The following is a 22,309-nucleotide window of genomic DNA, read 5'->3' on the forward strand; positions in this document are numbered from 1 at the left end:
TCTGCTGGATAAATTCTTATTGTTTTGTTTTACCTCTCAAGCCATTGTGGAATCAGGGTTATGGACTTTAACTCTTGAGTGATTTTACTTTGGTGGGTGTCTGTTGCACTGTTCAATGTATAATACAGGTCTGAGTACTTCCTGCAGGGCAGGTCGTCTGGCCTTTGCAAATTCCATCAGCAATTGTTTGTCTGGGAAAGTCTTTATTTCTCCCTCATAAGTGAAGCTTAGTTTTGCTGGGTAAAGAATTCTAGGTTGGCCATTATTCTGTTTTAGAAAATTGAGGATGGGTCCCCAGTTCCTTCTGGCTTATGGGTTTCAGTTGAGAAATCTGTAGTTAATCTGATAGGTTTTCCTTTGTAGGTTATATGCTGTTTCATCTTACTGCTTGAAGGAGAACTATGCAGAAGATTAATAGAATCAAAAGTTGGTTTTCCAAAAAGATAAACAAAATTGACAGCCCTCTTGCTAGATTGACAAAAACTAGAAAGGAAAGGATTTTAATAGGCTCAATTAGAAATGAAAAAGGAGAGATCAATACAGACATCACGGAAATACAAAACATTACACTGTGGGTGGGACTGCAAATTAGTCCAACCCCTGTGGAAAGTAATTAGGAGATACCTCAAATTACTAAAGAGCTAAAAATAGAAATATCATTTGATCCATCAATCCCACTACTAGGCATCTACCCAAAGGAAAAAAAAAAGACATTCTATAATAAAGACATCTGCACTTGTATGTTTATAGCAGCATAATTCACAATTGCAAAGATGTGGAAACAACCCAAGTGTCCATCAATACATGAATGGATTAATAAAATGTGGTATATGTATACCAAGGAATACCACTCAACTACAAAAAACAATGGTGAACTAGCATCTCTTAGATTATCCCAGATAGAGCTTGAGCCCATCCTTCAAAGTGAGGTATCATAAGAATGGAAAAACAAGCACCACATGTACTCGCCAGCACATTGGTACTAACTTATCAACACTAAGGTGCTCACATGGAAGTGATATTCATTGGTTGCTGGTCAGGTGGGAGCGGGGTGGTACGGGTGGGCAAACTCACAACTAATGGAGGTGGTGTGCACTGTATGGGGGAAGGGCAAGCCTGTAACCCTGGCTTGGGTGAGGCAAAGGCATTATATGTAACCAAAATGTTTGTACCCCCATCATATTCTGAAATAAAAAAAAATAGAAAGGGAAACTGTTCCTATGTATGTAATTTATGTAAGCACAGCATTTGCTTGTGTATTGCTGACCAAATTCTTACTTAAGTCTTTAAAGTACTTTGCTGCCTTCCATGTCTCATACTGTCAAGCAAGTTCTTGTTTAAGAAATATGTAATTGTATCATAATATGGTAATTTGTTATGCAAATATCATCTTAAATTATCAATCTAACAGCTTTATTTTCCTCAGCTATTTTTGGTTCTCATTTCAGGATAGAAATTATCTAAGCAAAAGGGGAAACAAGGTGATTGATGTACTAAATTATCATTGCCCTAATTTTAGTTATGACATATTTGGGACTGTAATTTGTTCCGAAGGCCTTTTTTCAGTTCTTTTTTTTTTTTTTGGACAAGTTCTCATTCTGTGCCCTGGGCTAGAGTGCAGTGGTATGATCATAGCTTACTGCAGCCTCAAACTCCTGGGCTGAAGTGGTCCTCCTGCCTCAGCCTCTGGAGTAGCTGGGACCACAGATGCACAGCACCACACCCGGGTAATTTTTCTATTTTTGGTAGAGCTAGAATCTCCCTCTTGCTCAGGCTGGTCTCAAACACCTGGCCTCAAACAATCCTCCCGCTTCGGCCTCCCAAAGTGCTAGGATTACAGGCATGAGCCACCTCACCTGGCCCTTTTGTTGGTTTTTTAACATTTACTTAGATTCTCAAATTTCTTCATGACATTAAAGCAAAACCTATCTTTAAAAAGTGACTGTTCAACATTGTTTGAATGAGAGTAGAAATTAAAATGTTACTAACTGGGATGGAGGTCATTAATATAAAATATGTCCCACCTGATATCAGTGATTCAGTTGCTAATCATTCTACACTAAAATAACCCCCAAGATTTTTTTATGGAATAATAATACTAAATTTGGTTTACATTTATTTATACTTTGTATAAACTCATTTAAAGTGATCAGCTTTCTATTATAAATATACCAGTGTTAATTGAATTAGTCTAAACATTTCTATTTTTACATTGGGAGTAATATTTTAATTTCTTTGAGATTTATAAGTACAAAATAAATAAAAATTTAAAAAAGAAGGATTCTTCAGTGTTAGCCGTAATTGTTCTTTGAAACCTTTTTACTTTTATAGAGTGATGCATTTATTTGGCTATTTTGGTTTTACTATTAATAAAGGCCTTTGTGAAGTCTGAATATTTTAAAGGCCCAGAAACAAAACTTCTCAGCTATTAGCGTAGCATTTATTAAATATGAAAATCTGTCAATGTTTAAAAGTTACAGAGAGCTAAAATAAAGTACTGGTAAGAGCTTATTCCTTGTGACTCTTTTAGTCTAAAGAGAATATTTTTCATTTGCAGTAGTGCAAATCTAGTTATGGTTTAATATACTTCTCAGTTAATAATATATTTTTATCATCCTTGTGTTCTCATAAAACTCTTCTAACACTTACCATATTTTGCCACATGTTAAAGTTTTTTATACTTTTCCCCCCAGAATACTATAAGTTTTTTGAGAGCAGGAACTATTTCTTTATTTCTTCTATAATGGAGCATTGCTTATATTAAATAATCAGAAAATGTTGATTTGTTCCATATTTTATAGAAGATTTAGTAATAAAAATCCCAGAAGTTTTGAATTCTTATGCACATTCCCCTTTTGTGTAGGACAAAATTAGTTGCAATTTCTTACATGATGTAACATCAGTCCTGGTTGATGATCTTAAAATTTTGTAGCCATCATGCCTACAGAAAAGAAAAGAAAAAGGAAAAATTCCAGATCCCAGCAGTTGTGGTAGCTCACACCTGTAGTCCCAGCTACTCAGGAAGCTGAGGCAAGAGAATTGCTTGAACCCAGGAGTTGGAGGTTGTAGTGAACTGTGATCACTCCATGGCACTCTAACCTGAGTGGCAGAATGAGACTCTATCTCAAAAAACAAACAAAACAAAACAAAATAATGTTTCGTGAGTAAATTGCTACCCCATTCTTATAAGCTGATTATGCTGAATAAACATTTTAAGATGCTTATTTCATTGATATGATTATCTTATATATTTCCAATAGTATAGGCCAGGGGTATAATAAATTTATTGGCTGGCAGATTTGATTTCCTTTTTTTGGAACATTAAAAATGCGTAGTGCATGCTAGTTTGGAGTGGCTAATTGTGATTATGGTAATTGCCAAAGGTGCTTGATGAGTTCATGTTTCAAGTATTTTTCTTTAATGTTTTCAGACAACCCATTTGCTGAGGTTAAAAAAAACAATGAATTTGTCACTAAAAATTAAAATATATGTATAGTTATCTTTGTAAACTATTTTGGAATAATTTTGTATTTACAGAAAAGTTGCAAAGATGTTAAGATGTATTTTAAATTGCCCTAAGTGATAGTTGCTTAACTAGTATTTCTTTTAAAAGTTTAGTATTATGGAACTGGGCATGGTAGCGTGTGCCTGTAATCCCAGCTTCTCAGGAGGCTGCAACGGGAGACCAGCCTGGGCAACATAGCGATGCCTCATCTCATTTAAAAAAAAGTAAAAAAATATTTAATGTTCTTAATAAAACTATTCTAGCCTCTGATTTTGTGTTCAATAGAAAAATATTTTGTTTTAAAGTATATTATGTTTAAATGAAAGTATGCTATTTTAGTTGTCCTTTTTCCCTAAATGTCACTTTTCCATGCTGTAGCATGACCATCAATCACACACAGTGCTGGGAAACGTGTATGTGGGATTTATGTTCTACATTTATGAGCATGAATAAACTTTATTGATTCGGGACCATGGGAATCATTTAGCACAGAATCAGAAATCTGTCTGGTGAAATGTTCCCAATTCTATATTTTTATAAAACAAAAAGAGTAGTTTAAAACTTCATATGCCAAGTTTCTATTCCCTTCCCCCTTTTCTGTTGTACTTATATAATACATGAGAGAGCAGTTTGTAAGGACAGAAAGATGCCGTATTTTTTTGAATTTAAGATACCTTCAATTATAAGACAGCTTAGTATTTTATGTATCATTAAGAAAAAAAACACAGCCTTCCAAACTATGATGCATTGCTGAGATGCCACTGATTATAAGACGCATGCTGATTTCAGCAATGTTAAGATGAAGAAAAACGTGAATTTTAGATCCATGCAAAAATTCACTTCTCTATCATGGTTATTTGGGGTTTAACTTGGGATCTCCAGCTTTTATAGAAGTCAATAAGAGAATCATTGACTTGAACTCTGATTTGCTTTTTGCTGAAATACTATTGGAGACATGTTCTGATCAGTGTGTCTGACATTAAGAAGATATGAAAATTTTCAGTGAAGTATCACTTTTGTAGACCAATTTGAGTGCTTTTGGGGTCAGATAATAAAAAGCTGAGTTGTGCTTTATATAACCTGAGTTCTTATCTGATGTGGCCTCCGAGAGCCATTTGGTAGTGTCCTTCCCTTTTGCATTTTCAGTGTTTCTCTTTACTGATCATTCACTCTCCTTCTAGTTTATAGTCTAAGAAAACTTTTTTCTCAACCTTAACACTTTTGCAAACTACTATCACCTTGATTTTCTCTCCAGATTACCACCCCTTTTTTCCCAGCATTGACTGGGGCGCCCACAGATACTTCCTCAGCTCAGTTATTTACTAAGCAGTTCTCTGCGTAAGATTTATGTCTCTATCGTTTTGCTGAAACTGCTTTTTCTTAGGTCCCCAGTAGCTTTCTAAGGTTCTAAAGCTGGTGGCCTCTTTGTAGTGCATTTGTTAAAATTTCCCTTTACTGCTCTCTAATATGTGCCTCTCCCAGCTCGCTCTCTCCTCTCTCCTTAGCACTATGACTGTAGTTTTTTTGCTCTGTGCCAATTTTGTAATCTGTAATGTCTAGATTTTCTTCCTATTCATCTACTCTATTATTAAAAGAGTATTGAAACATAAAAAAAAAAGCTCCACAAATCTATCACTCTAATATAATTATTTCTACTTTTTGAGTATTTCTGTCCCTGCATATTTTTCATTCTTTACCTAGTGTAGCTCTAATCCTGGTAGGGGTATTACAAAATCCAAAAATTCAAGGCTTAATCCCAAAATCAAAAATGCTCTAAAGTCCAAAACTTTGTGAGTATGGAAAATTCCACACCTGACCTCACGTGACAGGTTGCAGTTCGATGATGGCTCAGTGTACACAAACTTTGTTCATGCTCAAAATTATTGAAGATATTATGTAAATTTACCTTCAGGCTATGTGTATAAGGTGTATATGAAACATAAATGAATATCATGTATAGACTTGGGTCCCGTCACCAAGACATCTCATTATGTATAAGCAAATATTCCAGAAACCAAAAAAATCTGAAATCCAAAAACGTTTCTGGTCCCAAGCATTTGGAAAAGGGATACTCAGCCTGTATTTTATTTTCCACCACGACATGATGTCAGTTATTTTTCTAGGTTTGCATATGGTCTTTATTATTGTCACATTAAAGAGCAATAAATTATGGTTATAGTGTTGATATACCATAATTTTCTATGTAATATTTTTATCGTTGGATAATTGACTTGTTTCAGATTCTTTATCTGTTTCATTTAAAAAACATTGTAGCAGAGTGTAACCTTTTGTTTCTGTCATATTTTTTACATAGGATCCATTTTTAGAAGAGCCATTAAATACTTGTTCAAAGATTATGAGTATTTTCTAAATATTACCTACTTTTAAAGATGCCATCATAGTTGATACAGCCATAAGCAGTTTAATTCACACTTACTAGTATAATATCTACAAAATGTTATTTTGCTAATTTAATAGTTCTAAAATGATGGCTACTTTTTGTTTTAATATTTCTTTTTGATTATTAATTTCCACATACATTTAATACTGAATTTGTATTTCCTTATGAATTCTGTCCATTTGTTTATCTAGTAATCTAATACAGAAGTCATAGTGGAGAAACCTATTTTATATTATAGAATTTCTGAATTATCTTTGTAAAGCAAATGTATGGGGGTAGATATTCCTGCTTGTTCACAGTCTGATGGCTTTCATCAGTGTGATGCTTTAAATTCTTGTAAATATTCTAGTGTTAAATGGGCTTTTTCCCTCTCCTCATTACATAAAAATTTAGAGGAAAAGCTGGTAACTTTTTTGTTTTATTAACTGACTATTTTTGTTGTTATGACAGCACAGGTTCCTCTCATACATACAATTTGACGGAAATTTTGTTGTTGGTGTTGAATTGTGCCCAATGTTTTTCTCTCTTTGCTTTTCATTTGAAAGTGCTTTTAACATGTAAGATAAAACTTAGGTAATTTAGATGTCATGTGATGATTCTGGTCAATGAAAAATGGCTTTTAAGAACTTGGTATAATATTTATGTTGGCTGTAATTAAGAGACATATCTATCTGTATTAACCTTAACCATTTGATACGTAGTGTAGTTTCATGGGTAGCTTAGATGAGAATTTTGTTGTTAAGTAAATTACTTAACGGTGGACTGTGCTCTTTTTCCATAGCACTCTTCTCACAACTGAGTGAATTTTTACTGTAATCTGTGCATCATCAGCTTAACTCATTTTGAAATCTTTCTTGAACACCTCACTCCTTGCACTCCTTATCACTTCCTGTTACTTCCTTTCCACTTTCTTTTACTGTCTTGAATTACGAGTGTTTCCTAAAGTCCATCCATAGTTGCCATCCCCTTTTATATAATCTCTTTCATGAGCTCAGCCTTCTTCCATTTTAACTTAGAGCAAGCCTCCCTTAAGCCACAACTCTAGCCCTCGTTAGCCTTCTCTTACCAGCCAGAGATCTTTGTTTTCAACTCCTTTCTTAACTGTGTCGTTCTGAAGCAGATTGACAATGTTTAAGGGCCTGCAGGGGCCTGGACGACAAATGTCAATGAGTAAAGGCAGGCCTTTGGGTAACGAGAAATACTTTCAACTGTAAGGGGAGCAACAGGGTAATGGGATGATAAATGGCAGCTGGCATAGGCTCAGGGTCAGGAAGACAGTCGTGGGGACAGTGGAGAGTGGGGGAGTGCAGGCCTCATGCAGGCTGTGTGGCTCCAGCCACCATTGCTATTTGGGAATATGGGCACAAAGTTATCAGATCTACCACTGTTTTTTCAAGCTGTAAATGTGGATTTGTGTATTAAATACCCTGATTTTTTAAAAGTTGCGTTGAATTTTTGTAAAACATTGCGTGGGGCAAAGAAAATGTGCCCATGGACCACATTCTATGTGTAGACTTTTAGTTAGTAACCTCTTCCTGTGAAGGCAGCACTTTAAATTCGCTGTTACCACCTGTTCCCCCTCCCCTTTATTCCCTCTCTTTTCTTTGTTCATAGAATAGTAGGATGATTCATCTAGTTATTTTAACTAGGAACTTCCAAATCATCATTGATATCTTCTTAGCTCATTGCTTCTTTATTTTGGAAAGGGATCTGGGTATAGGGAAAGGCTTTTTATGATTAAAAGGATGTTTGTACATGTTTATAAGCAGAAGAGAAGAAGCCAAAGAAGGGATCCCAAAGAAAGGGAGAACAATGTATAGAGCAAGATATGTCTACTGGGGATGGGATCTGGGGTGTAGAACCCAGCCATAGACCTCTGTGGGCAAGCCATGTTGGGTAGGGTGGATTTTCTCATAAGATGTGGTGGGTTACTTGCCTTCTGAGTGCAGGCGTACCATAAATTAACTTTTAAGTTATCTGGAACATTGTCTGGCTTCTCTAGTCCCTAGAATCACTGCGGGAGTTTCTCATGGCCTTCATCCAGGGGCTAATGCCACATGTAGCCTCTCAGAGAGAGGTGGGGACTGATGTAGTAGGTGTCATGCTCTTCAATTACCTGGGTCACCATCCAAGGACTGCTTCTTCCAGAATCTGCTGACACTGTTTGTTTTTCCAGGGTTCTGCTAGGAAAATTTATTTGAAGGTCCATCTTCTTACTTGTAAGGGGTTACAGGTCTCTTGGCCCTATTGGGTTAGTCTTCAATCTGTTTCCACATGCTTTATATTTCTCTGAATTTCTCACTGCTCTGGTCTATTCATGTCATCTGTATTGGGATTTCCTGTACCTCTGTGAGTTTACTTGTATTCTTATTTTGTTAATAAATGTTATTGAGATAGGATGGCAAAAAGGTAAATCTGTAGGCTGGGTGAAAAAACAAAATTTTTCAAGAAATTTAAAGATCTAATGCAAGGCAGAACAGTTGGCTTTTGTGAGGTAGCTTGACTAGTAACAAGAAAAACAGCACAATACAAAAAAGTGGATTGGTTAACATCAGGTTACTTTCCTTGGAAGGGTTAAAGTAGAGGAGACTTCCTTATCATGACAGCTCAGGTTGACTGGGCTCTTTCTGATTGGTTGCTAAGAATCTCCTGTTTTTTGGAAAAACTGGCCTGTTTGGGATATTTCTGATTTTTAAAGTTTTAGTTTGATTATGTGGCACCTAACACAAGGGATTCCATTTTGGTTTGGTCTGTTGGGGCCTAGTGCGGGAGCTCAGTCCTAAACAGTGGTATCCCATAAATTTTATTTAACAATTATTAGCAATTTTGAACCAGAAAATTTTTCCCTTTATACTGTTTGTTTTTCTATATCTGCTTTCTGCTCATGCTAGCTCCCTTTAATCCCTTCTCTGTATGTACAAATCTCAAGTTTAATATGCCATTTACTTTTAATATGTCTATGACATTGCTCATGAAGTTTTTTGGCTTGGAATATTTTTGCCCCGTTGTTCTGCCTGGGAAATATTATTAGGGATGCATATAGCTTAGTAGCTCAAATTAAGGCCTAGGTTCCTATTTGGGATCCAGTACTACTTAGTAGCTGTGTCACCTTGTGTGAATTATGTCTTTTCCTCCTCCATCCCTCCTGAGAATTATGGATAATAATAGTATCTGCCACTTAATGTTGGTATGAACAATCAGATGAGCTAGTCAAAGTAAAACACCTGGGACGTAGTCCTGAAACAGCTTAAAAGGATTGGATGTGTAAGTGCCTACCCTTGACAGCTCAGCTCACATGTGGCATTCACTGGTTCCCAGCACAGAGCTTCTGAAACCCTTATACACTTTTCTGATAGGGGTGATAAGAGCATCTTTTGTTATTATATTTGATCTTAGACCCTGGTTCTTGACACAGGAGTTTCAAAGATCTTTGAATAGTCAGGAGTGATAAGAGTGTCTTTTTGTATGTTCATGAGATGACTGGTGGCTGAAAGCTCCTATATAGCTTGAGGGTGGGGCCTGGTTGCTGGGGAAATCAGCTGCGTGATTAGAGGTTTGGAACTTTCCGCCTCATCCCTTTACCTTCTTGGAGCAGAGATTGGCTGGAGGTTGACTTGTTAATTACCAATGGCTAGCGATTTAACCAATCATGCCTACCTGGTGAAGCCTCCATTCTCCATAAAAATCCCTAACAGATGGTGTTCAGAGAGCTTCTGGGTTGGTGAACACGTGGCGCTGCCAGAGGGTGGTGCGCCCAGAGCCGGCATCCTCTTCCCGCATCCCTCACCCTGTGCGTCCCTTCCATTTGGATTCCTCAGTCGGATCCTTTGTAACTGGTAAACAGAATAACAGTTGTCTTGAGTGCTGTGAGCCATCCTAGGAAATTATCAAACCCAAGGACAGGGTTGTGGGAACCCACAGTTTATTGCGTGTCCATCCGTAGGACATGAGGCCGGAGCTTGCAATTGGCATCTGAAGTGGGGACAGTCTTGTGGGACTGAGCCCTTAACTTGTGGGATCTAAGCTAACTCCAGGTAGACAGTGTCAGCATTGAATTGAACTGTAGGACGTCCAGTTGGTGTCTGCGAAGAATTAAAGAATTGGTTGGTTTGGGGAACCCCCCCCAACACCAACACACATTTAATGTTGGAATTTTTATGTAGAAGAAAGAGCTTCATTTTACCTAGTGCATTAGTAAAAGTTCTCTAGAGAAACAGAACCAATAGAGATGTATGTGTGGGAATGTGTGTATAAATACATAAACATATAGCGAGGGGAGAGAGAGATTGATTTTTAAGGAAGAAATTGACTCAGTTGGGGCTGGCAAGTTAAAAATCTGTAGGGCAGGCTGAAAACTCAGGCAGAAGTTGATGCTACAGTCTTGAGGCAGAATTTCTTCTTTGGAAACCCTCAGTTGTTGCTCTTGAGGCCTTTCAACCTATTAGATGAGACTTGCCCACATTATCGAGGATAATTTTCTTTACTTAACATCTGCTGCAGACATTAGCCACATCTACAAAATACTTTCTCAGCAGCGCCTAGATTAGTGTTTGATTAAATGAGTACTGTAGCCTCGCCAAGTTAACATATAAAACTAACCATCACACCCACTGTAGTCTTACTGAGTGTAGAAAGACACTATGCGATTGGTTAAGTGTTATGTCAGTCGATTTTAAAGCATAGGTGCTGATGCCATCAGACATCCAGCTGAATGTTCACACTTCCAGTTCTTCAAAACAGTTCTGTGTTTAGTGACAGCAGAACATGTATGGCGATGGTGAGGTCTGTGCGTGTTTGTCCAACTTGTCTGTGAAGGCTGTCCTCCCTCGTTTTGAGTAGTTAAATATGACAGTTACAATTTGAGCCTGTTTCCTTCATGCTTATTTTTAGTGAAAAGATCCGTATATTGGCTGAATTTCAAAAATTTCATAAAGAACCTGATTATTTAGAATTCAGGCCAAATGCACAGTTGTTACTGTAGAGAGGAAAGCAAACATTGCTTTCTGGTTTATTCGGTGTGCTCTGAAGGAAAGAATGGAGAATTCGTGTAGCAAAATTATGGCTTAATAAATTCAATGACTGTTAGGCTGATAAACTTAGTACCTACCTTTGGGTATAAAAACTAATGGTTTGCCGAAACATATCTCTAGTGTATTCTATAGCAGTTCATGTCTTCTGTTAATCTGTATGATTGCTTCTTACTTAAGATGTCACCTCGACTTAAAATGAAAATCTTTTCTGTGGGCTATGGAATTGCTCTTTTTGAAATAGTGCTGTTAGAAAGCAAACAATGAATTAGAGCTGAATCAGCCAGATCTGTCACTTGATGTCTCTACGTAAGTTACCATCTGTTTTAAAGATCTTGTACATACTGTCATCCATATAAAATATGGCCCATTATATTCTAAATTCTGAACACTATTATATAACATTTAAACCCAAGAGAAGTAGATGGTATCTTTGATGCCACGTTTAAATATGTAGCTGATGACTTTTTCAAGTTTGTAAAATGTAATTTTAAGTGGTGTAAGGAACCTCTTGCTCTGAGAATGGTTACTAAGCTACTGGGTGCACCTTATTCTAACCTCAGCCGGGTCAGCTTAGCCATCGGAAGTTGTTTTTTTTTTTTTTTTTAAATCCAGTTATACTGATTTGAAAAGTTTAATGTTCTTTGGTCAAAAGTTATATTCTTCATATATGTATATATAAATGAATTGATAATCTAATTGGTATGAACCTAGGAGAAGCAATCTCACCTGTCCTTGTAGCCAACTAGCAAAATAGCAGGTTTTTAAAACATTTTTTAAAATACTTTTTTCTTTTGAAAAACCACAGTGAGAATGATGCCTTCTCAAGTGTTTTAATTGGACTTTGAGAATTTTAAGTACCTTCTTCTATAAATAGCAAATGAGACCTATGGTTTTGTTTTATTTTGTTTAATCTAGTATTTGCCAGTATCTTTGCTCATCATTCATTTTGTGTTTGAATAAATGTCATTTTGAAGTATGACATACACACAGAAAGGTGCACAGAGAGGACAGGTAAATGAATTTTGAAAATTGAACTCATCTATGAAGCCAGCTCCCAGATCACAAAACAAACAGGCCTGAAACCAGGTTTTGGATTAAGGTTATGACTTGCAACCTCTCATCTATCTATGTCTTTTTTTTTTTTTTTCAATAATCTCAGATTTTTTTTTCTCTTTTTTGAGACAGAGCTCCACTCTGTGGCCCCAGCTAGAGTGCAGTGACATGATCATAGCTCACTGCAACCTCAAACTCCTGGGCTCAAGTGAGTCCCCTGGCTCAGCCACCGGAGTAGCGGGGACTATAGGCAAACGCCACAATGCCCGGCTAATTTTTTTCTAATTTTAGTAGAGATGGGGTCTTGCCCTTCTTCAAGCTAGTCTCAAACTCTTGACCTCAAGCAATCCTCCTCCCTCGCCTCCCAGAGTGCCAGGATTACAGGTATGAGCCACCACGCCCAGCCAGAATTTCTTTTAAAAAATTGGTCAAATGGCTTCTATACACTCTTAACCCACCTTTCCCAAATGTTATTATCTTATATATCTATGGTAAAATTATGGAAATCAGGAAATTAACATCGATACAATACTATTTACTGATCTCTACACTGTATTTGTATTTTTATCAGCTGTTCCAGTAATGTCTTTTGTCTGACTGTAATCTAATCTAGGATCAAACATTGCATTTAGTTATGTCTCCTTTGTGTCTTTTAATCTGTGGTGTTTGTCAAATGGTGGCTTTTCTATTTCTATCATTCTATCTACATTTATCAATTGAAATTCTCCTATAAGAAAGCTTGTCCTTTTCTTCGATTTGCTTAAATATTCAGTTATTTATTTTTATCGGTTTGGACTTGTAGATATTTGTTTTATTCTATGCATTATAATCTATTAATATAATTTTTAATTTTATTATTCAAATTATCCAAGATTTGGCCTGTTCAGTTTGGTTCCATTTTTTTTTTTTTTCAATAAGTTCCGCTCTTTTTTAAGCACTTCCTTACTTTTTGGTACCAAAAGATGTTCCGGGCTCTTTTGGTACTTTCCCTGCCCCAGTTTTGTAGCCAGACATTTCTCCAAGTAGTTCTGGATCTTTTTATTGAAGGATAGTGTTTAGAAACCAATATCTGGGTGCTAAGTGTGTTCATTGCTACGGGGTGTCATTGTTCCTAGGTGATCTCAGAGCACAGAGCTAGGGGAAAAAACAAACAAACAAAATACACACGCGAGAGCGTGCGCGCGCGCGCGCGCACACACACACACACACACACACACTTCTATATCTATCTGTTCCTGTTCATCCGTCCCTCTATTGAAATACATATTATATTCCAAGATCAAGTAGCCAACAACAACAAAAATACATATTATGAACCGTGAGTTCACAGTGATACCTCTGATTCGAGTCCAATGCCATAGAGTTCATTCTAGCCTTTCTCCTTTCTTTATCTCTAGTCTCCGTGTATATAGTCAAGATCCTGGTGTCCAAAGTGATTTGTTCTTTTCTTCTACATGCCCTTCAGTGTGGTTATGTTATATATTTGTAATGCAGTTCATTTGTTACTTTTTGTATTTCATTTTAGGTTCCCCCCACATACTGGTTTATTTTAATTCTTTGCTCTTTTATTTTGGGAAACATTACCATGATTCTAAATGTCAAAACTATACAAAAAGATACATTTGGAGACTTGCCACTTCGCCTCTATGCCTGATATTCCATTCTCTTTCCCCTAATTCCCACTCCAATGGCTCCAGAATGCTTGTAAGATAAAACTCAAACTTATGTAATTGACAAGTACATCATATTCTGACTGCCTCTGATTTCTTGTTATTCCTCATTTATGACTGACTCATTCATGCCTCCCTGCCTTTGTGCGTTCTCTCCCTCTGCGTAGAATGATGTTTCTATTCCCATGCTTACCTTGTTTATCTATAATTTTTCAAAACCCATTTCCACTCTTACCTCTATGGGAAGACTTCCTTTTCTTATCCTCTTCCCACTTGCATTTCACTCCCCCTACATTTAATAATTCTGTCCTATTAAATTGTAGCTCCCATAGCACTTGTGCATGTTTCATAACTTTTATTACGTTTAATTTAAATCATTGATACATAGGCTTGCCGGCTCCTCTCTGCTGTGAGCTCTACGATGGGGACTTTTATCTTCGCATTTCCAGCAACTAGGAACATCCGGTTCCTTACGCATTCCAGTTATGCAGGACAGTAAATAGATTGTAGTTCTTTTCACTTATTTTTTCTTTACTCCTCTTTTCATTTCACTCATGATACAAGGCCACGCTAATGGAATGCAAATCCTTGAAATGTGATGCCCGTGGTCTTGTCATCTCTGGCTTTTGCATAGTTTCTGTCTCTTCTAATGTATTTGGCTACCACCTTGGTAACTTAATGACTTCCTGTGATCCCCGGGGAAGTTACAACATCTAATTAAATTATAAATATGGTGAAATGTAGTTTACTGTGTTTGGTGATAGGATGAAATCAAGGTATAGAAGTTGTTGAAAACATGCAGGTTTAGAAAGTCCAGATTGTGTCATCTGTCCGATTTGCTTCTTCACTTGAAAAACTGAAACTTCTACCCATTTCATCTGTTTGATGGGAAGAAATTTTTGTACTGGAAATAAAACCCTTCAGTCTTTTCAGAGCCTTAGTAAGCTTTAAAATTGTCATTATTTTTGTTCAAAAGGCAAGTTCAGTGACCCTCCAAATTGAGTTTCTAAGCTGCTTATGTTACTTTCTATTCTGTATGGCTTATTCAGCAGATTATGTTAAAATGCAGGGCCTCCTTTCTCCCAGCCTCTTCTCCCATCTGTTACTTTCCTCTCTCCTTCTGTGTTGCATTCACCTCCTGCCACTCCTGTGTGAGCTGTCTAATCATAGCTCATTCTCTCAAATCCTGCATGGAACTTGGAAGAGGGGGTTAGTTGCCATGCAGGTATTACCCTGTAAACGAAGGAGAGGCTTCAGGAACCTGCTCTGTGAGGGTACAGAGCTTGCCATTGCGGCAGTGTTTGATATCCAGGGATAGCGAGCTCTGGGAAAGCATCCACTTAGCAATGTGGCTCATAGTCTTTATAAAAATTACTTAAAATTTTTTTTAATGCAAGATGAAAAAAAGTGCATCATAAATGTGCACCTTAATGGATTTTCCCAAATTGAACATAATCATGAAACTGCCCAACTCAGGGAATCCAATATTACTAGCCCACCAAAATTCCCTCTTCTCCCCTCTCCCAGTCTCTGCCTCCTCCCACCCCCGTTCCAAGGTAACTATTATACTATTCTCACTTACATAGTCTTACCTATTTCTGAACTTTATACAACAGAGTCATACAGTGTATTCTTGCTTCTTTGTCTCAGCATTATGTTAGATTCCTCAGTGTTGTTGTCTTAGTTATGGTTCATTTATATTCATTGCTGTATAGCAGGCAAAACCTTATCCTGCACATTGGCTGTTTTTGTAAATAAAGTGTTATTGGAACACAGCCAAACCCACATTTTCTTTTCTTTTCTTTTTTTTTTTTTTTTCTTTTTTCTTTTGAGACAGGGTCTTACTCTGTTGCCTGGGCTAGAGTGCCGTGGCGTCAGCCTAGCTCTCAGCAACCTCAAACTCCTGGGCTCAAGAGATCCTCCTATTTCAGCTTCTGGAGTAGCTAGTACCACAGGCATGCGCCACCATATCCAGCAAATTTTTCTATTTGTAGAGACAGAGTCTCTCTGAGTTGCTCAGACTGGTCTCAAACTCCTGGCCTCAAGCAATCCTCCTACCTCAGCCTCCCAAAGTGCTGGGATTACAGGTGTGAGCCACTGTGCCTGGCCTTTCTTACTGTTTTGTAAGGCATCTTTATATATTCTCAATGAGTCTTTTGGTAGATATACGTGTTGCAGATATTCTGTTTTGAGGCTTCCACTTTTATTCTTTTAATGGTTTAAAAAATTTAATTTTTACTAATCATAATTAATGCAACAACATGGGCAAATCTCACATACACTAAGGAAAGTGAAATGAAACGCAGTATTTGTAGATACGTGCACAGTTATCCTCAGCCTTGTCATACCGCCACCTGGAAACACCACCGTCTCTTGAAGCTCAGTAAGATTTTTATGTTTTTCATTCCCTTTTAATTGAGAGTGTGACTCATTATATTGTTGTTTGTCCTAGGGTTTAGACAAGGACAAAGTTCTTAACTTTTTTCAATATTAAAAGCAATTTTAGGGTCTCTAGTTCTAAGGGTTTGTTGAGCATTCCACGGTCTGCTGAATATTCAATGATTTTTATTAAGCAAGATGATGCAGTGTCAAATATTTGAATCAGATATGCACCCCCCCACCCCCCGAACTGTTTCCTCTGATCCCTGAGTTTAGGAATTTAGAAATTGAAGCTGATTTATCTAGCTTCAAGTTGCATTGGATTGAATAGGTTAGTTGTGTGTTGTGATTTTTGAGATATGTTTAATAATTCTATTTTTCCCCCTTTTTTTGTTTCAGTTTTATGAACAGCAGTCCAGGGCAATACTATTTGATAAAAATGTATTTTGTTGGGGTTTTCTTTCTATCATCCTGTAGTACCTGAATATGTTTTGTTTTCTGATGATCAGATCTACAATAGAGGCAGATGATTTTGAAAATATTTGGGTGGGCATGGTGGTGCATGCCTGTAGTCCCAGCTAGTTAGGAGGCTTGAAGCAAGAGGGTCTCTTGAGCCCAGGAGTTCGAGATCAGCCTGGGCAACATAGAGAGACCCTGTCTCAAAAAAAAAAAAAAAAAAAATTAGAGATACTCTAATGCTGAAGACATTCTCTGTAATGTATAATTTAAGTGCAACTGCTTACCTTAGAGAGGCTGATTTGCCCCTTTAAGAATAAAGATAAGACATTTGTGGAAGTTATGCAACTATTACATTTTAGTGAAATTTCTTGTGTATTTTAACAGTTTTTTTATTTTATTTCAGGTTATACAGTATTAGTGCGGATGCTGTTGTCTAAATTTCTGTAGCCATGGCACAGGAATATGGTAAGTACTATGCCATACTTCCTATGACCTACCTGCTTTCTGAAGTGTTGAATTTCTGTGTTTAAATTTCTGATTGGAGAAATGAAAATAAAGAAAGAAAGATTTTTTAAATCTACTTTTCTCAAAGAGATCAACTCATTTGGTTATCTGCCTTTTGAGTCTATAGTTTTATATACACATTCACAATAGGGTTTATTTAATGTTCTGTTACACCTGGTATTGCTCAGGCTATTCCTTGTAAATACTAACAGAGTGGACGAGAAGGTGGGATCCCATCCTGTCTGTTCCTCGTGTTACGGAGTGAGGAACTGACTGCAGCTCCTGGGCCCTGATTAGGAGCAGTCCTATCCCCGCCTTGTTGGTGATTGAATCTTGAACTCTGGCTCCATCTGCCAGTGTTGAGTGTTTCCTGGCCTGCAGTTGGTTTCAGGGATGGTCCTATAATCCTGTTCTAGCCAGGGTGACTCCAGTGTAGGTTTGCTTGCCTAGAACTTCTGGCAGAAGTCTTCTCACGCTTAGGACAGAGCAACAGGAAGATACTGCCTCTTTTCTTCTGGATGTTATTGTGTGCTGGTGTGAGGTCTGGCGTGGCTGTAGTGTTCTGGCTTCCAGACCACGCAAGAAGCCACAGTGGGTGGAGGACGGAGTCCAGAATCCCAGGGAAACCGGCCCTGAAGCTTGCCCCTTCTCTGACGTCCAAGTCTTTGAGCCAATGCATTTCCTTTTTGTTTAAGCCAGTTTGAGTTGAGAGCCAAAACATCCTAAGTGATTCACTTAATCTCCATTTTATTTTTAGTAATCCATTAGTTTCTCCCTGGGGAATGTGCGAGTAATTGCAAAGTGAGCCAAAATAATACCGTTAAATTAAACCGGCAGAGCGTGTTGGTGTTGACTGGCAAACTCTTCACTCTTAACTGTTAGCAGGTAGTGATTTAATGTTCAAAGACATGAGAATAAAATAGATGACTTTCAGATTTTCTCTTTTTTTCCCCAAAAGATTTTGCCTTTTACTCAACCAACTTGGGCTGTGAATGCTGAGAAGGGTCTTGGGCTACTACTGGCTTGAAACCATCCCCTCGTGACAGGTGTCTTTGGCAGTGCAGATTTGTTCTTTGTGTGTTCTCAGAACAGTCTATACCCACACTTGTAATTCCTTGTTTGCTTTTATTTTTGAAATATTAATAGAGTTGTTTCAAATAGAAAAATATATAAGGCATAACATGGCAGATGTCGACATGTACCTCTTTCCACAGCATACAAGTGAAATGGAATGTTTACCAGCTCATTGCGCAGTAAAAACCCAGGGTGATCCTCCCTCATGGCACTTTGTTAGGTTGGCTTAGGGTGGGAACCCGAAAAGTATGTAGAGGACATTTCCATGTAATGGAAAACTTAGCTAGTGATCGTGAAGTCTGTGACACAAAAGCCGCAGGAGCCTGGAGAGTAGAGGTTGTAAAGGTAACTCCGATCACAGACACTTGCAGCGGCAGCGCCGGTATTCCTGTCCCCCCTGATAAGGACGAAGCTACCTCCCTCCCCTATCTCTGCAGGATGAGACCAACGCAGGGGTTCCAGAAACTGGTTGTTTGAAAAAGAATTTATTACAGCAGCTGTTCTGGCCCAGTTGCTCACTCCCCTCGGAAAAACCCTCTATAAAACCCAAGGCTTTCCCCTCCCTCGTGGTGGATGCTTTCTTTGGCCTCCACCCATCTGCACCCAGATGCTCAAATAAATGGCATTTTGCTACGCCTGAGGCTTCGTGTGTCTCCCTCTCGGCTCTGGACCTGACACTTCCCTTTCTCTGCCCTCAGGGAACCACAATTCTGGTTTTTTGGTCTTTGTTATTCACATGCATTCATTGTGCTTTTACTACATATGTATTGTATGATTTTTATATGCTTTTGAATTTTGGGTAAGTGTAGATGCTATGTGCATTTATTGTTTAAAATCACAAGGGAGTTGAGAGTAAATTCAGGACCGCTGAAAAAGGCTATAAATTTGTTCTTAGATACTTGTCAAAAAATCTATTAGGCATCCTAGTGATATGTAATAAAATGTGTTAGATTTTAAATGGTTGATGAGTTTGAATGAACATGTCAGCTTTTTATCTTATCTACTGGTGTTATACAAAGCAGTTTCCTCTGGTACTTGGTTTGCCATGGAGTTCATTTTCTGAGCCTGCTTCTGCACTGCTGTGCAGGTTTGGAATGTGCAGGATACTTTTAGATCACCTGTGTCATCAGTGAGCTTTGCAGAGTATGTTAGCTGCTGTTCCATAGCTTCAGTCATCCCGTAGTCAGAATGCATGCTTTTGGCAAACTTAAGGTAGGTCTGTGCATTTTTCTGCATTGTGACAATTAGCCATCATGCCTACAAAATCTACTTCTGTTACTTATAAATTTGTCAGTTTGTCACTTTGTTACTCGTACTGGTGGTAGTAGCTATAGAAGAGACATCCACTTCCATGAGCTGACCCTGAAGTTGTACCTTGAAGTGGTGCTGTACCTTGATCACTTGGGAGCCTCCTCGGAAATCTTCGCTGTGTCCTTATTTCCACTTATTTCCTTTGGGACCCAACAGTGGGTCTCAGCAACCATTTTGTGTCTTGTTCTTTTTTTTTCTTTTTAATACAGGGTCTTGTTCTGTCACCTAGACTAGAGTGCAGTGGGGTCATCATAGCTCACTGCAACCTCAAACTTCTGGGCTCATGCCTCAGCCTCTTGAGTAGCCGAGACTACAGGCACCCACCACAATGCCTCGCTAATTTTTCCATTTCTTTGTAGAGTCGAGGTCTCACTATGTTGCTCAGGCTGGTCTTGAACTCCTGGGCTCAAGAGATCCTCCCACCTTGGCCTCCCAAACTACTGGGATTATAGGTGTGAGCTACAGCTCCCTGCCCTGTATTTTCTTCTTGTCTCAACTATATCTTAAGTCTTACCTTCTGCATTCAAAAAACTCATTCTTTTACCGTTGGAGGATTCATATTACCCTTTGTTCTTGCTCAGAATGTTGCCTCCATGAAACTGAACAGTCGGTTCCACTCAGAAATCGTTAATCCTTTCAACTTGGGAACCTGATTACTGATAAAGTATCAGAGAAAGATTTATGACAATGAAGAGAATTTCTGGGTTTTTTTTTTTTTTTTTTACATGGTGTCAATTTTGCTTTAATGCTTAGCATCTGGAAAAAAAAAAGTAGACTCAAAAGATCTTTTTCCCCTTAATTCATACATATTACATCCATGTTACAGGAAAGAAAACAGTAACATCTTTTGTTGAAATTGAGTCTTACGTTTTTGAAAAATCAGTTTGGTGAACTATTACTCTTATTTTTGTGTCTTGTGGGATGGTGTCGTCTTCTTGTTACTATTATGTTATATATAAATGGACTTGTAGACTTGGGTTGTTTTTATACCTCAAAATGGAATGCCGCCCTTGTGGGGGCTAGCCCCCGGGGCTGAGGGAGCTTCTAGACAGTGACTCAGATCTGTAATTAGGTCCTGCTCTCCGCACCCTTGTTGACTTGAAAGCACTGGCCATAGACCATTTAGTCTGGGGAAGCAATACATGAATCATCTAAATTGGCACAAATTATCTGGAATGCTACTAAATGTTGCCTACTCTTTATTCTGTGATTGAGGGAATTGGAAAAGGAGACTTGTTCTTTGAAAGTACTACAGAGGGTCAATATGCATCTGTGAAAGTAAATTTCTCCCCCATAGAATGAAGAGCACTGGAATATTTGACATTTGAAAGCAGTCCTGATTTCACGGGTCTGTCTTAGGAGCTTCCTCCATGCTTTGTACTCTTCTTTCCCTGGTGGGGAAGGCGGGAACCGTGGCCTGTCTTCCAGCTCCCACTCCTTGCCCCGTCCGACCCTTCAGGAAGGGCAGTGTGGCCTCTGCTTGACCCCCACAGCACAACTCAGGCAGGGGGAAATCCTGGAAGCTTATATTGTATCTCTTTTGCTTCCTTCTCACTAGTCCCACAAGTCAATTTCTCTCGTCTTTGGAATGGAAATTTGATGTCCTCTTCTCCCTTTTCTCAAAGTGATGGGTCAGCAAACTTACGGAGGCCTATTAGGCACTTGGCAATGAAGTGGGCCAAAGTCATTTTTTTGTGTTTGCTCGATAATCGGTTGGCTTCCTTGTGCTCACTGCAGGCTGTGCTCTGACGCTGACTATGAGCAGGAAGCAAAGTCAACCCACCCCACGTGTGCCTCGGCCCAGGCCCTGTGCCTGGTCTCAGTTGTGAATGGCACAACATGGAGTTGAGGGGGGGAAATAATAAGTTGATGATGTTTCAATCTATTTAAAATATCAAAAGTTTTCTTTGTTTCAATTTATTTTATATCAAAACTTTAAAATAAGTCACTTAGAGATAGCGATAAAATGAGGACTTTCCCTAGATAGAGAATAACTTTAAATTCATTTTTTTCTTTCTGTTTTTTTTCTGATGATATATTGAGGGTCTTTCCTAGCACTCATTATCTTACTGTGTCTGCTCTAAAGAGAAAAGGGCAAGCAGATTTATCCATTCAGTAGCAAAAAGACTGGATTTTCACCCTGTAACGTGAGTTGATTCTTAATATTTGGATAAATCTTTATTTTCATGTTAGAATACATGTGAGTGGGCACCTCAGAGGAATGCATCTTTTGGCGGTAAGGGGAAGAAGCCACAGCTCACTGTAATTTTGTGTTTTGTAGGCGTAACTGCCGTTTTGTGTCTGTGGGTGTAGGTGCACATGCATGTGAGCTAGGTTGTTTTTGTTAGTCTAGGGCATTGCTATTTGTTAGACCATGTCACTTTCATTTTGGAGTTGTTGAAAATCAGATGTTCAAATTATAAAATTATCGTTTGCGTATCTGCTGAGTTAAATTGAAAGGTTTTAGAGTGAGTTTCTAAGAAACTGATCAGTAAAATATTTCTTGTCTGTGAATACTCTTTTGTTAAAAGTTCCTTATTAGGTGGATCTTTTCCCTAATATAAATCACAAAGACCTTCATTTTAGGGATTTAGGCTATGTTTATTTATAAAGAGCACCAGTTCCCCAAGAAAGGACTTGATTAGTACCCAGTAAGCCTTTCACTTAGTCTCTTTTTGCAGTTAGTAGCCAAGAGACCAGACGATGCTTCAGTACCAAAAACAAATCACCCAACCTTGTTACCCTTGGTTTTGTATGTTGTGTGAATAATTGGGTTATTAGCCAACACCTAAACAGAGGGGTGTTAAAAGTTCACCTTTAATGGGAATTTAACAATACTTTTTGGCTTCTAAATTACTTTGGGTAAATTATTTATTCCATGGCAGTGAATATCTCTTAGAGGGTGCAGTGCTCTAAGACCTCA

The 22,309-nt window shown here is 38.1% G+C and overlaps 1 protein-coding gene and 1 non-coding gene across 2 annotated transcripts in view; both read left to right on the forward strand.

The window, feature by feature from the left end:
- The window catches only part of SIPA1L1 (signal induced proliferation associated 1 like 1), a 355,295-nt gene that overhangs the window by 145,956 nt on the left and 187,030 nt on the right, over positions 1 to 22,309 (forward strand). The window contains exon 5 of the mRNA XM_069488451.1: positions 16,901 to 16,962. The gene's annotated coding sequence lies outside the window, so the exon portion shown is untranslated. The remainder of the gene's footprint in view (positions 1 to 16,900; positions 16,963 to 22,309) is intronic.
- On the forward strand, positions 21,102 to 21,229 carry LOC138381199 (small nucleolar RNA SNORA51). The gene has a single exon (XR_011233111.1). It is a non-coding gene; the product is annotated as a small nucleolar RNA SNORA51 (small nucleolar RNA).

The sequence above is a fragment of the Eulemur rufifrons genome, chromosome 2, assembly GCF_041146395.1.
Source record: "Eulemur rufifrons isolate Redbay chromosome 2, OSU_ERuf_1, whole genome shotgun sequence".
Classification (NCBI taxonomy): domain Eukaryota; kingdom Metazoa; phylum Chordata; class Mammalia; order Primates; family Lemuridae; genus Eulemur; species Eulemur rufifrons.